This window comes from Terrapene carolina, unplaced genomic scaffold, assembly GCF_002925995.2.
Source record: "Terrapene carolina triunguis isolate 2854851 unplaced genomic scaffold, T_m_triunguis-2.0 Scaffold22, whole genome shotgun sequence".
In the NCBI taxonomy this organism is placed as follows: Eukaryota; Metazoa; Chordata; order Testudines; family Emydidae; genus Terrapene; species Terrapene triunguis.
In genome coordinates, this window is record NW_020664373.1 from 20,250,568 (window position 1) to 20,260,681 (window position 10,114).

Sequence of the window (10,114 nt, forward strand, 5' to 3'; positions counted from 1 at the left end):
AAGATTGAACTCAAAAGCCTGGGTTTAGCAGGAGGAAGGGGGGGAAGCAAATGAATACAGAATAAATCTATTTTTTACATCTTAAGACGACGGTGCAGCATGACTGATAGCCCTTGGCATTTTCTGGGTGCTTGGCAGCAAATACTGGGCGCTTGGCAGTTAGCCTTCAGGTCTATTGCACGATCTGATACCCAGTATGACAACGATGGATACCAGTCGTAATATACTATCTACTGCCCAAAAGGCAAGGGGTTGCTGCTGTGTAGCAATGTTGCCCCATCCTGCGCATAATACGTCTGATAACCATCATCATCAAGGCAAGGGGGCTGGTGCAATGCAGCCCCACGGCTGCCAGCCCCATGTCTGCCAGCACCCAGATAGCCCTCGGCCTCTTCTGGGTGCTTAGCAGACAATATTGGGCACTTGGCAGAAAATAGCATACTACGACTGATAACCATCATTGTCTGCCCGGGTGCCCATGATCGACAGCCACTGCAGTACGATGACGACGGTTACCAGTCGTAATATACCATCTTCTACCAAAAGGCAAGGGGCTGGTGCAATGCAGCCCTACGGCTGCCAGCCCCACGGCTGCCTGCACCCAGATCGCCAATGAAGGCTACCAGTCATGCTGCACCGTCTACCGCCAAAAGGCAGTAAGCTGCTGCTGCTGTTTAGCAATGCAGTCCCACGTTTGCCGGCACCCGGAAGAGATATGGTGACGGTGAGCTGAGCTGAGCGGGCTCAATGCTTGGCGTGGTATGTTGTCTGCACAGGTAACCCAGGTAAAAAGGCGCGAATCTATTGTCTGCCGTTGCTGTGACGGCGGGGGAGGGGCCTGACGCAATGTACCCAGAACCCCTCGCGGCACTGCTTTGCATCATCCGGGCATTGCGATCTCAACCCATAATTCCAATGGGCGCCGGAGGCTCCGGGAACTGTGGGATAGGTACCATAGTGCAATGCGCCGGAAGTCGACGCTAGCCTCGGTACTGTGGACGCGGTCCGCCGACTTCATGCACTTAGAGCATTTTAGGTGGGGACACACAATCGGCTGCATACAACCGGTTTCTATAAAACCGGCTTCTATAAATCCGACCTAATTCTGTAGTGTAGACATAGCCTTGGATTCAGAGACTGTTGAAGTGATCATCTCACTTTTAATAGCAATAGCTTCTTCTGCCGGCGTAGAAAGAATATTTTCTTCCTTTGGACTAATTCATTCCAAATTCAGAAATTGTTTGGGACCTGAAAAAGCAGGAAAGCTTGTTTTTCTTTTCCAGATTATGAACAGGAAAATGAAGGTGAAGACAACTGAGTTAGCAGCAGAAGCCAATATTTTAAGTTTCTCGTGTTGACCTGGCTGATGATGTCGATTAATTTTTTTTTTAAATATTTCATTTAACTATTTTAGTTAAAAATAATCTTAACAAAAACAAACCTGATTTTAAAAACTTGAATGTTTAACTAAATTCAAAAATTCATATGCTTGTTTTGTTAAAATATTATATGTTTGCTGTTGAAGAAAAAAAATCCAGAATACATAATATTGTTGTTTTAGTTAAATAAAATAATTTAAATGTCTGTCTGGTGATGTTCTCCTCCTAATACAACATGGCAAGAAAATCCTCCAAATATTAATGATTAACCTGTTGAATTGGAGATATTTATGAAGTCATTGGGAGGTGAACTATCTGCTTCAATTACCTTTGGTAAATGAAATAACCAAACAATCATTCATTTTCTGATATAGCTGTAAAACTAACCTGACAAGTTTTCAAAATAAATCACTTTAAAAATGTATAGTGGGTACCCTTAAAAATGAAACCTACATCTATCTGAGTTGTGAAGAATATGTATTAAGGTTATAACAACCAACAAGAATGCATTTTTATGTAGAAATCCATGATTAAATCAAGTCTTCCTGACTAGTGATTTAAATCATGATTGAAATCAATTTGATTTAAATCAAATCCACCCTGCTGGGAGCCCAGCTCCGAAGGCAGAGTCACCGTCAGCACCAGTGCAGAAGTAAGGATGGCATAGCATGGTACTGACATCCTTACTTCTGCGCTGCTGCCTGCAGAGCTGGGCCCTCAGTCAGCAGCCGCCATTCTCCGGTCGCCCAACTCCAAGGGCAGCAGCGTAGAAGTAAAGGGTGGCATGGTATGGTATTGCCACCCTTACTTCTGTGTTGCTGCTGGCAGAGCGTAGAAGTAAGGGTGGCAATACCGCAACCCTTCTAAAATAACCTTGTGACCCCCCCTGCAACACCCTTTTGGGTCAGGAACCCCAATTTGAGAAATACTGGTCCCCATGAAATCTGTATAGCATAGGGTGAAAGCACACAAAAGACCAGATTTCATGGGGAGAGACCAGATTTCACGGTCTGTGATGCGGTTTTCATGGTCATAAATTTGGTAGGGCCCTAGTTATGATAATAATGATGACTAGAAATATCACCAGCCCTATTACATTTCAGTGATACCTGTACAAACTTGTCATATTTTGTTTTACCAGACACTTGTTGTGATGCTTTGAGGCCACGAAGAAATCCAATTTTATGTCTTGAATGCAAATATTCCAAAGTGGTCATTTTAACGTGTTGATGGTATCATTGGTTATCCCTATTTCTATGATAACGGCACCATTTGACTGCTCCACATCACACCTTATCTTGAAGAAGACACAGTAAGCCTTCAAATGATGTATGATGTGCATGTGTGTAGAGAGGATACATTAAGTTGACCAAATCCGTGGTGTCTGCCACTCACCTAACACATTTATCACAACCACCGTACAAAAAAGGGAAATGACCAGAAGTTTCTTTTTAATACATGTTCATACTATTGGGGATTTATATTTCTTAGCATAATGAAAACATAAATCCACATATTTTACAGTTTTTATGTTTTTTCCTGGATCACATATTATAAAAAAGTAAATAAAGAATAAAACAAATGGAGTGTGAGCCAGTTTTTTCACAGCATTTTATCAGGACTGATAAAAGCTCTGTCTTTAGGACATGTCTCTAAACACATGTAATGGGTGGGAAACAAGGTATTCAAAGCAAAGGAAGAATAAAAACTTAGAGTGGATTAGAGACAAAGATAGGCAGATTGAAGCACTTGTGTTTATTTTAACAGGAGGGGAAGTGCAAAAAATATAGAAAGCATATAAAAATTGCTGCAAGAGATGTTTTTTCCTGGACTGCATTCATAAAAAGAAAAGTAAGTCTGATTTCTTTTGCCGCTTTCCTGTCAACGGTCTACTGCCACTTCCCAGGCATCTAATCCCTACAGCAACTGAGAATATGGATAGCAATCTCTAGGGTGGACTTCAGGAAGTCCACAAAAATCACAATTCAGGTTTTTAATAAAGTGCTCTAAGAATCTTCTCATCCAACCACACAACCAATCTTCCATTTTTACACTATACTGTCAAACTACTGAACTATGATTACAGTGTTATGTTGGTCATTGTAAGACAGTACATAGGGGTAAATAAAAAAAAATCCCAGCTTGTTGGATCAACTTATTTGGTAAAACTTGACACATGATTTTACGAAGTCTACTTACTATGCAAATTATATTTGCAAGCAATTGAACTTTAGTGCACTAATTCTATCATTTTTAAAAACTTGTTTTAAATTTTGGAAAAAGTCCGTTCACCTGTTGGATCTGGGTCAATTAAAACATTCAGTAAACTGAAGAACAAACATATGTAGTGGGATCTATCAGGTCTAATATATGTACAAGAGGAGACAGGATCAAGGAAAAAGATTAAGGGGAAAAGAAAGGTAAAACACTAAAGATGCAGTGTTACAAAAATTTTGGATTATAATACCTATACCAGCATCATACATTTCTTCTTTATCCAGAATATCTATGTATTCTTCAACTTTAGCATATTTCTTTCAGTTTTTCATCCCACTAATAAGAAAGCTGCATCAATGGCAAACTTCTGAAATCAAAGTGCCTGGTAGACATTAAACAGTGATTCTCAACCAGAAGTACATGTACACTTGGGGGTACTCAGAAGTCTTTCAGGGAGATACATCAACTCATCTACATATATGCTTAGTTTTAGAACAGGCAACATAAAAAGAACTAGCAAATCCAGTGCAAACTAAAATTTCATGCAATCACTTGCTTATAATGCTCTATATATTATACACTGAAATTAAGTACAATATTTATATTCCAATTGATTTATTTTATAATGATATAGTAAAAATTAGAAAGTAAGCAATTTTTCAGTAACAGTGTGCTGTGACACTTGTATTTTTATGTCTGATTTTGCAAGCAAGTAGTTTTTAAGTGAGGTGTAACTTCGGGGTACGCAAGGCAAATCAGACGCTTGAATGGGGTACAGTACTCTAGAAAGACTGAGAGCCACTGCATTAAAATGTTAACATCAGAACCCGATCTTCTAAGTATTTATTGATACTAGAATGAGGCTACAGCCAAGATATCTACTTCATGAAGAATAAGCAGACAGAACAGGACATTCAATACCACAGAGGTTTCTGCATGTATGTCAGGCCAGAATTTGTTCAATTTAGGACAGGTATGTGACAAATTTGCAGACAATTGCTGGCATCTTCAGCATTTGCTCTCCTTTGCAAGACCTGCTTTAAATAAATTATCTGAGGTTCAGTAGAATCTCTTGAGGATCTTGTTCTGAAAATAATTTTGAGAAAGCACTTCTGACAGTCGAAATAAATTTCTGCCCCACCCTCCAAGAGGAATTTTTATTTTGTCTAACTCTCTCCTCATTTAGCTGTAATCCCTCACACACATGAATTGCCATTTGTCATCTATTTGTATGCAATCTCAGCAAAACGGTTATCATCAGTCTTTCACAAGAAAGTCTCATTTCCCATATTCTTATGGAGACAAGATAGCACAAAATATATATTGTTTTTAAAATGTGGAGCATGCAGAAGATATGTATTACACAGCCATTAAAAGGGCACCTTCAACTGAAAAAAAGTCACTAACCTCTGATTTTTTGCTACTGTTTGTTGCTGAAAATAAACATTCAATATTAGTTTGGTTACACTGTCCTAGGCAACTTTACTGCTTCCGCTGTATAATTTGCCCGTTTGGTTTTTGTGAGGCTTCCACACACCAAAGGGGGGGAGGGGGGAGAAAATATAACTGCAAACCACAAACATTGGCAGACATTTTTGGTTTTGTACATTTGTATCATTACCCCCAATGAAAAGTTCAAAAAGATGCCCAAGAAAAAAATAATATGGAGGCTCTGATACACAAAAAGGAAACCTCTCCATAGGGTTTATTCTCCATTATGTATGTTTTATTGGATTATTTGACAAAAATCAATGTCTTTCTTGATATATTAAAGCTGGACACATTACCTGGTTCAACTACAACAAGAAATTATTCCAGATTCTTAATATTAATTAAAGGTCATCTTACATTTTTGGAAAGATGTTTCTAAAAGTAAAAAGGTCACTAGACTCAACTACAGAAAGTGTACACAACACATTTAACATACCCACATTTTATTAAATTTGGAACTATATTATACTCATTAGTTTTGAACATTCACTAAAACTTACCAGCTTTAGATTTCAAAAAAATGTACTAAGCATAGAAAACATTGAGTTAGTAGTTTGATTGTTGGCTGTTATGGACCTGTTGCTGTAAAAGTAAAAATTTTTTTTTTAAAAAAAACCTCAATGTTACCCAACTTAGAGATGTACTGGTTACAAGTACAAGTTTTATTCTGAACTTTTGCTCAGTAAAAACGGTTTTAGGGGGTTCATGTTTATTATTTATTGTGTTTCCATATCAAAGGGGACATAAGGTGACATTGACAAGTCCTAATAATACACTACAGGACTCAAAAACTTGACTGGTTTGTTTCTGGATGGTGTCCCGCCACCTTAATATAGTTTCAGCAGGCCAGACTATAACGGGGCTACTCAACCTACTTCAAGTTAAATACAAGTGTAAATCTTTGCAGGACTGGGGCAGCTGTCTTGAAATCATGGCACTCCGTTACATCCTAAGTAAGTCCACTTAAAGCTACAGGGTTAGAGGAGGCAATATTGAAAATAACATTTGGCCTGCAGAATCTTTATTATCTACGATAATGCAAAAAGCAAGAAAGGAATCTTGCCAGATTCCAAGACAAGTTTCTGCTTAGGAAAAAAACCTGTTATTTGTAAACTGAGAAAATATAATATAGAATCACAGACAAACAAAACACTACTTGCTACTTTTACGGAATTGCTTTTCAGATTAGAACTGTGTTTTAGGCTTGAAAAAAAACAAGGGAGGCATAAAATGACTTTCTATGCACGCTTCAACTTAATATTGGTAGATTTTTAGGCCAAGAGAGAGACCATTATGACTACCTATATATGACCTCCTGCATAACACAGGCTATAGAACTTCACCCATTAAGTCCTGCATCATATTCAGAAAATTAACAGCCTGAACTAGAAACATATCAGAACCTGTCTTGATTAATAATTTCTCCAATACCGTCTACCATTATAATACACTACTTTTCTTGGATACTGAAAAATCTTTGCCAAGACCACCTGTGATAAAATACCCCAATATGAAGTTGTTTTGTTACAGTTGAACTAAACTAAGAAACCTGCTTTTTAGGAGACTTTCTAGATCAATAAGCATGGACAAGTTTATCAACACCTAAGACGAAGTGCCAGTTTGATAAAATCGCTTTTAGCTATACAATTTAGGCTATCAAGACTTTTCAATGTCGCCTACTTCAAGAGCTCCTTCAGCATCTTTTTCATCTTATTTGCAAACCAATAGTCTCAGGGCTTGTCTTCACTGCAGAGTTAACTTAAGTTGTAAATTGAGTGTTGCCCCTAACTCAAGTCCCAACCACACAAAAAAACACTAACTCAAGCTGACTGGCTTGATAGGGGCATAGGCTCCAGCTAACACAACTCTCAGCTGTTAATACAATAAGGCTACATTTACACCACAGCCAGGATCGACACACTGAGATCGATCCACCGGCGGTTGATTTAGCAGGTCTAGTGAAGACCTGCCAAATCGACAGCAGATCGCTCTCCAGTTGACCCCTGTACTTTACCCCCAACGAGAAGAGTAAGGTAAGTCGACGGGACAGTGCAGACCCCGCAGTAACTCAACGTAAGGTACGTCGACTCCAGCTACGTTATTCACATAGCTGAAGTTGTGCAACGTAGGTCGACATACCACAGTAGTGTAGACATAGCCTAACACCTGAGTTAGGTAGCGTGACATTTCACAGTGGCCATTCTCATTCTGCAGTAACGACACAGCTTCAGTCAAGTCAATAGTTATTTTTTCTTATAAGCCACACCACTATTATACAAGGCAGCAAGGATCCCTTGGTAATGCACAGCAGACAGAATAGTAGTACACCATGCCTGCAACCTCACTAATCACAAGTTCAATTCACAACTTAACCTGCAGAGTATAAAATGACACGAACAGAAGAGAGGGAGAATTTTTATTTTACAAGTAAAAGCCATAGTTCCACTTTATAATATAGATACTTAAAACATGGAATACAAACACTGTTTTTCTACCATATTTTATAAAATGAATAGAAGCTTTGCAAACAGAAACTTCAGGAGTTTTACTTAGGAAAAGAAAGCTTTTTATGTTATTCTACTGTAAGTAGAAAAAAAAATCAGTAGTTTAACTATCAAAATAAACTCCTTTTAAAAAAAGGCATGTTTTCCGTTGTAAGAGGGTTTAATTTAAAAAATACTCAAAACATAAACTGCTCATATATACCAGTTATAGGCTACCAGTCTACCAATTGACAATTCGTACTTTTTTCTTGTAGTACTGTATGCCCCAGCTAAAAACAAAGATTCTCTACTGATAGTTGATAAATCAGCAGTGAGATTTGTCCTATTAATGTTTATGTAAAATGAAAAAGTCATTGTAGAAAATCATACTGACAAGGCTTCAGCAACGAACATTCACTGCATAGCCTACTGTAATAATTAGAAAAGCAACTACCAGTTTTAAAGGATTCCTCAGTTTAAAATAGGATATACGACAATTAGCAAACAATGTTAACTGACAATATCATTTAACAATCTTTATAGCTGCTTTTATGTAGACTTATAGAAACATTAGTACAGTGTCTTGCTTTACTTTATTAAGAACCACCTTTTAACTTGGCACATTTAGGCCATGCCACTTTTCCAAAGATAAAGGAACCGTACAGTACTTTTATGAAACTTTAAAACACAGTCACTCTTGGGCATATTTAACAGGAGCAAAAAAAGGAAAAAAAAATCTTAAACGGGGGAAAAGCTGATATGGGATTACAAGTCATGTCTGAAGGAAGTGTAAACACACCCTCAAACAGGAATTTCAAAACAGCAGCAAAGCATCTATATTAGGCGTAATTAGCGTCTCTGATATGTTTGACTGATTACAGAACACAACACACAGGAGCTCAAGTCTAGCCGGACAGAGCACAACCAGGCCATAGTTACCTCTTCTATGGCAGAGGCAAAACCACAACAGCAGCAGGCTGCAGAGTCAGCATGCCGAAGGGTGGAAGGAGGCGGTGGCAACTCTCCCACCTGCAATGATTTACACCAGAAACAGCCAGACAATAGTTGTGGCCCCGCGCAAGAAGCCACCTCCCGGTCACAGACCCACGCGGCATCACCAGGCAACCCCCACACCGCCTCCAAACACACAGAGACAAAGTTTTGCTGTCCGGGGGGGAGGGCACCACGCACCCATCGCCCCCTCCCCAGCCCGTCAGAGGAGCGGCGGGTTCCCCCCCCGGTCGGAGCCCACAAGGAACAGTCACCGCAGCCCAGCCCCCGGTTCCCCCCCGAAGCGCCAGCCCCGAGGCACCGATGCCCTCGCCCCCCTTCGCACCCGGGACCCCCCGACCGACACAGTCTCGCCCCGCCCCCCCTTACCGTGCGCTGGGGGGCGGCGGCGGCAGCATGCCCGGCTCCCCCTCGCTCTACACGGGGGAGGGGCGGGGGCTGCCCGGGACGCCCCCCTCCTCCTGGGTCCCCCCTGTCCGCTCGCGGAGGTGGGAACTGGTCTCCAGGCAGCGCGAGCTCAGAAGAGGGGGCGGGATGGGGGGGGGCTGTGGAACGCTGGGCGCGGCCGTAAAGCGCTTCCGGGATCCGGGCCGCCGGCCTGGCGACAAGGGGAGGGGCCCAGCCCGCTCTACCCAGGCGCCAACATGGCGCCGCCCAGGCCGGCTGGCCGCCGGCCCAGATATCGCGAGACTTGACGAGAAAAGGGCCAGCGGCGGCGTGCGGCGGGGATAATTAAATATGTGAGGGGTGGGCCAGGGGCTGACTGGGCGCGCGTGCGGCGTGGCGAGCTGAGAGCCTTGGGCTAAGAAGCCGGGAGGAGGCCCTGCGTTCTGCACGCGCCCTGCCTGCGCGGCGGGACAGCGGCTGCAGGGGGCCTGGGGCAGCGCAGCGCCAGCCGGGGGGTGTTAGTTGCAGCCCTGCCAGAAAAAATCACGTGCGAGTGAAGCAGCTTTAAGGCCTTGCTCAGCGGAATTGCGGTTCCCGCCTTGGGCCCTGCAGAGCCTGGGGGTCTCGCTGTTTTGTTTTTTTCCTTTTTCATTTTATGCTGGGGAAGGGTCGGCAACTCCCTTCCCTTAGGTGTGATACACACAGCCCCGCTCCAGCTGCAGGCCCACATTGGCCGAGCTGATTAGAACCTGCACTCACCTACATTGGCCAGAACCATCACTTGCTGCTGCACTCAGCACCTTCGGGCCTTGGTGTGTGGATCTGGAAATGAAATCTTTGCAGGCTAACTGAAGTTTATGCAAATTTTGAGTTTGCTTTTAATTAAATCTATCCTGTATCTATTCCATTTGTTAGACCATTTATACCTCATTAAAGGAAGAAATCCTCTCTACAACTGTGTTTTAGCCTGGTATGCTAAGTGCAAATGGCACAATTTTAGAACAAGTTTTTCAGATGTTTTTTTTCCACATTTTCTGTTTTCACTGCCAGGTTTGGAAAGGTCATTTTTTGATGTTCCAATTGCATCTTGATTGTTGCAGAATTCCTTATAGAGCTGATCCATGTTAATGATTTCCTTCATTCTGA

General features: G+C 41.7%; 1 protein-coding gene across 2 annotated transcripts in view; it reads right to left on the reverse strand.

Annotated features, from left to right (window-relative positions):
* Window positions 1-9,034, reverse strand: part of LOC112107597 (TGF-beta-activated kinase 1 and MAP3K7-binding protein 3) — a 77,895-nt gene extending 68,861 nt beyond the window's left edge. The window contains exon 1 of one of the 2 annotated variants that reach the window (XM_024201360.3): window positions 8,951-9,034. The gene's annotated coding sequence lies outside the window, so the exon portion shown is untranslated. Of the gene's footprint in view, window positions 1-8,613; window positions 8,694-8,950 lie in introns of those variants that run through there. The other variant, XM_024201362.2, reaches the window with a different exon arrangement.
* Window positions 9,035-10,114: the final 1,080 nt, after the last annotated feature.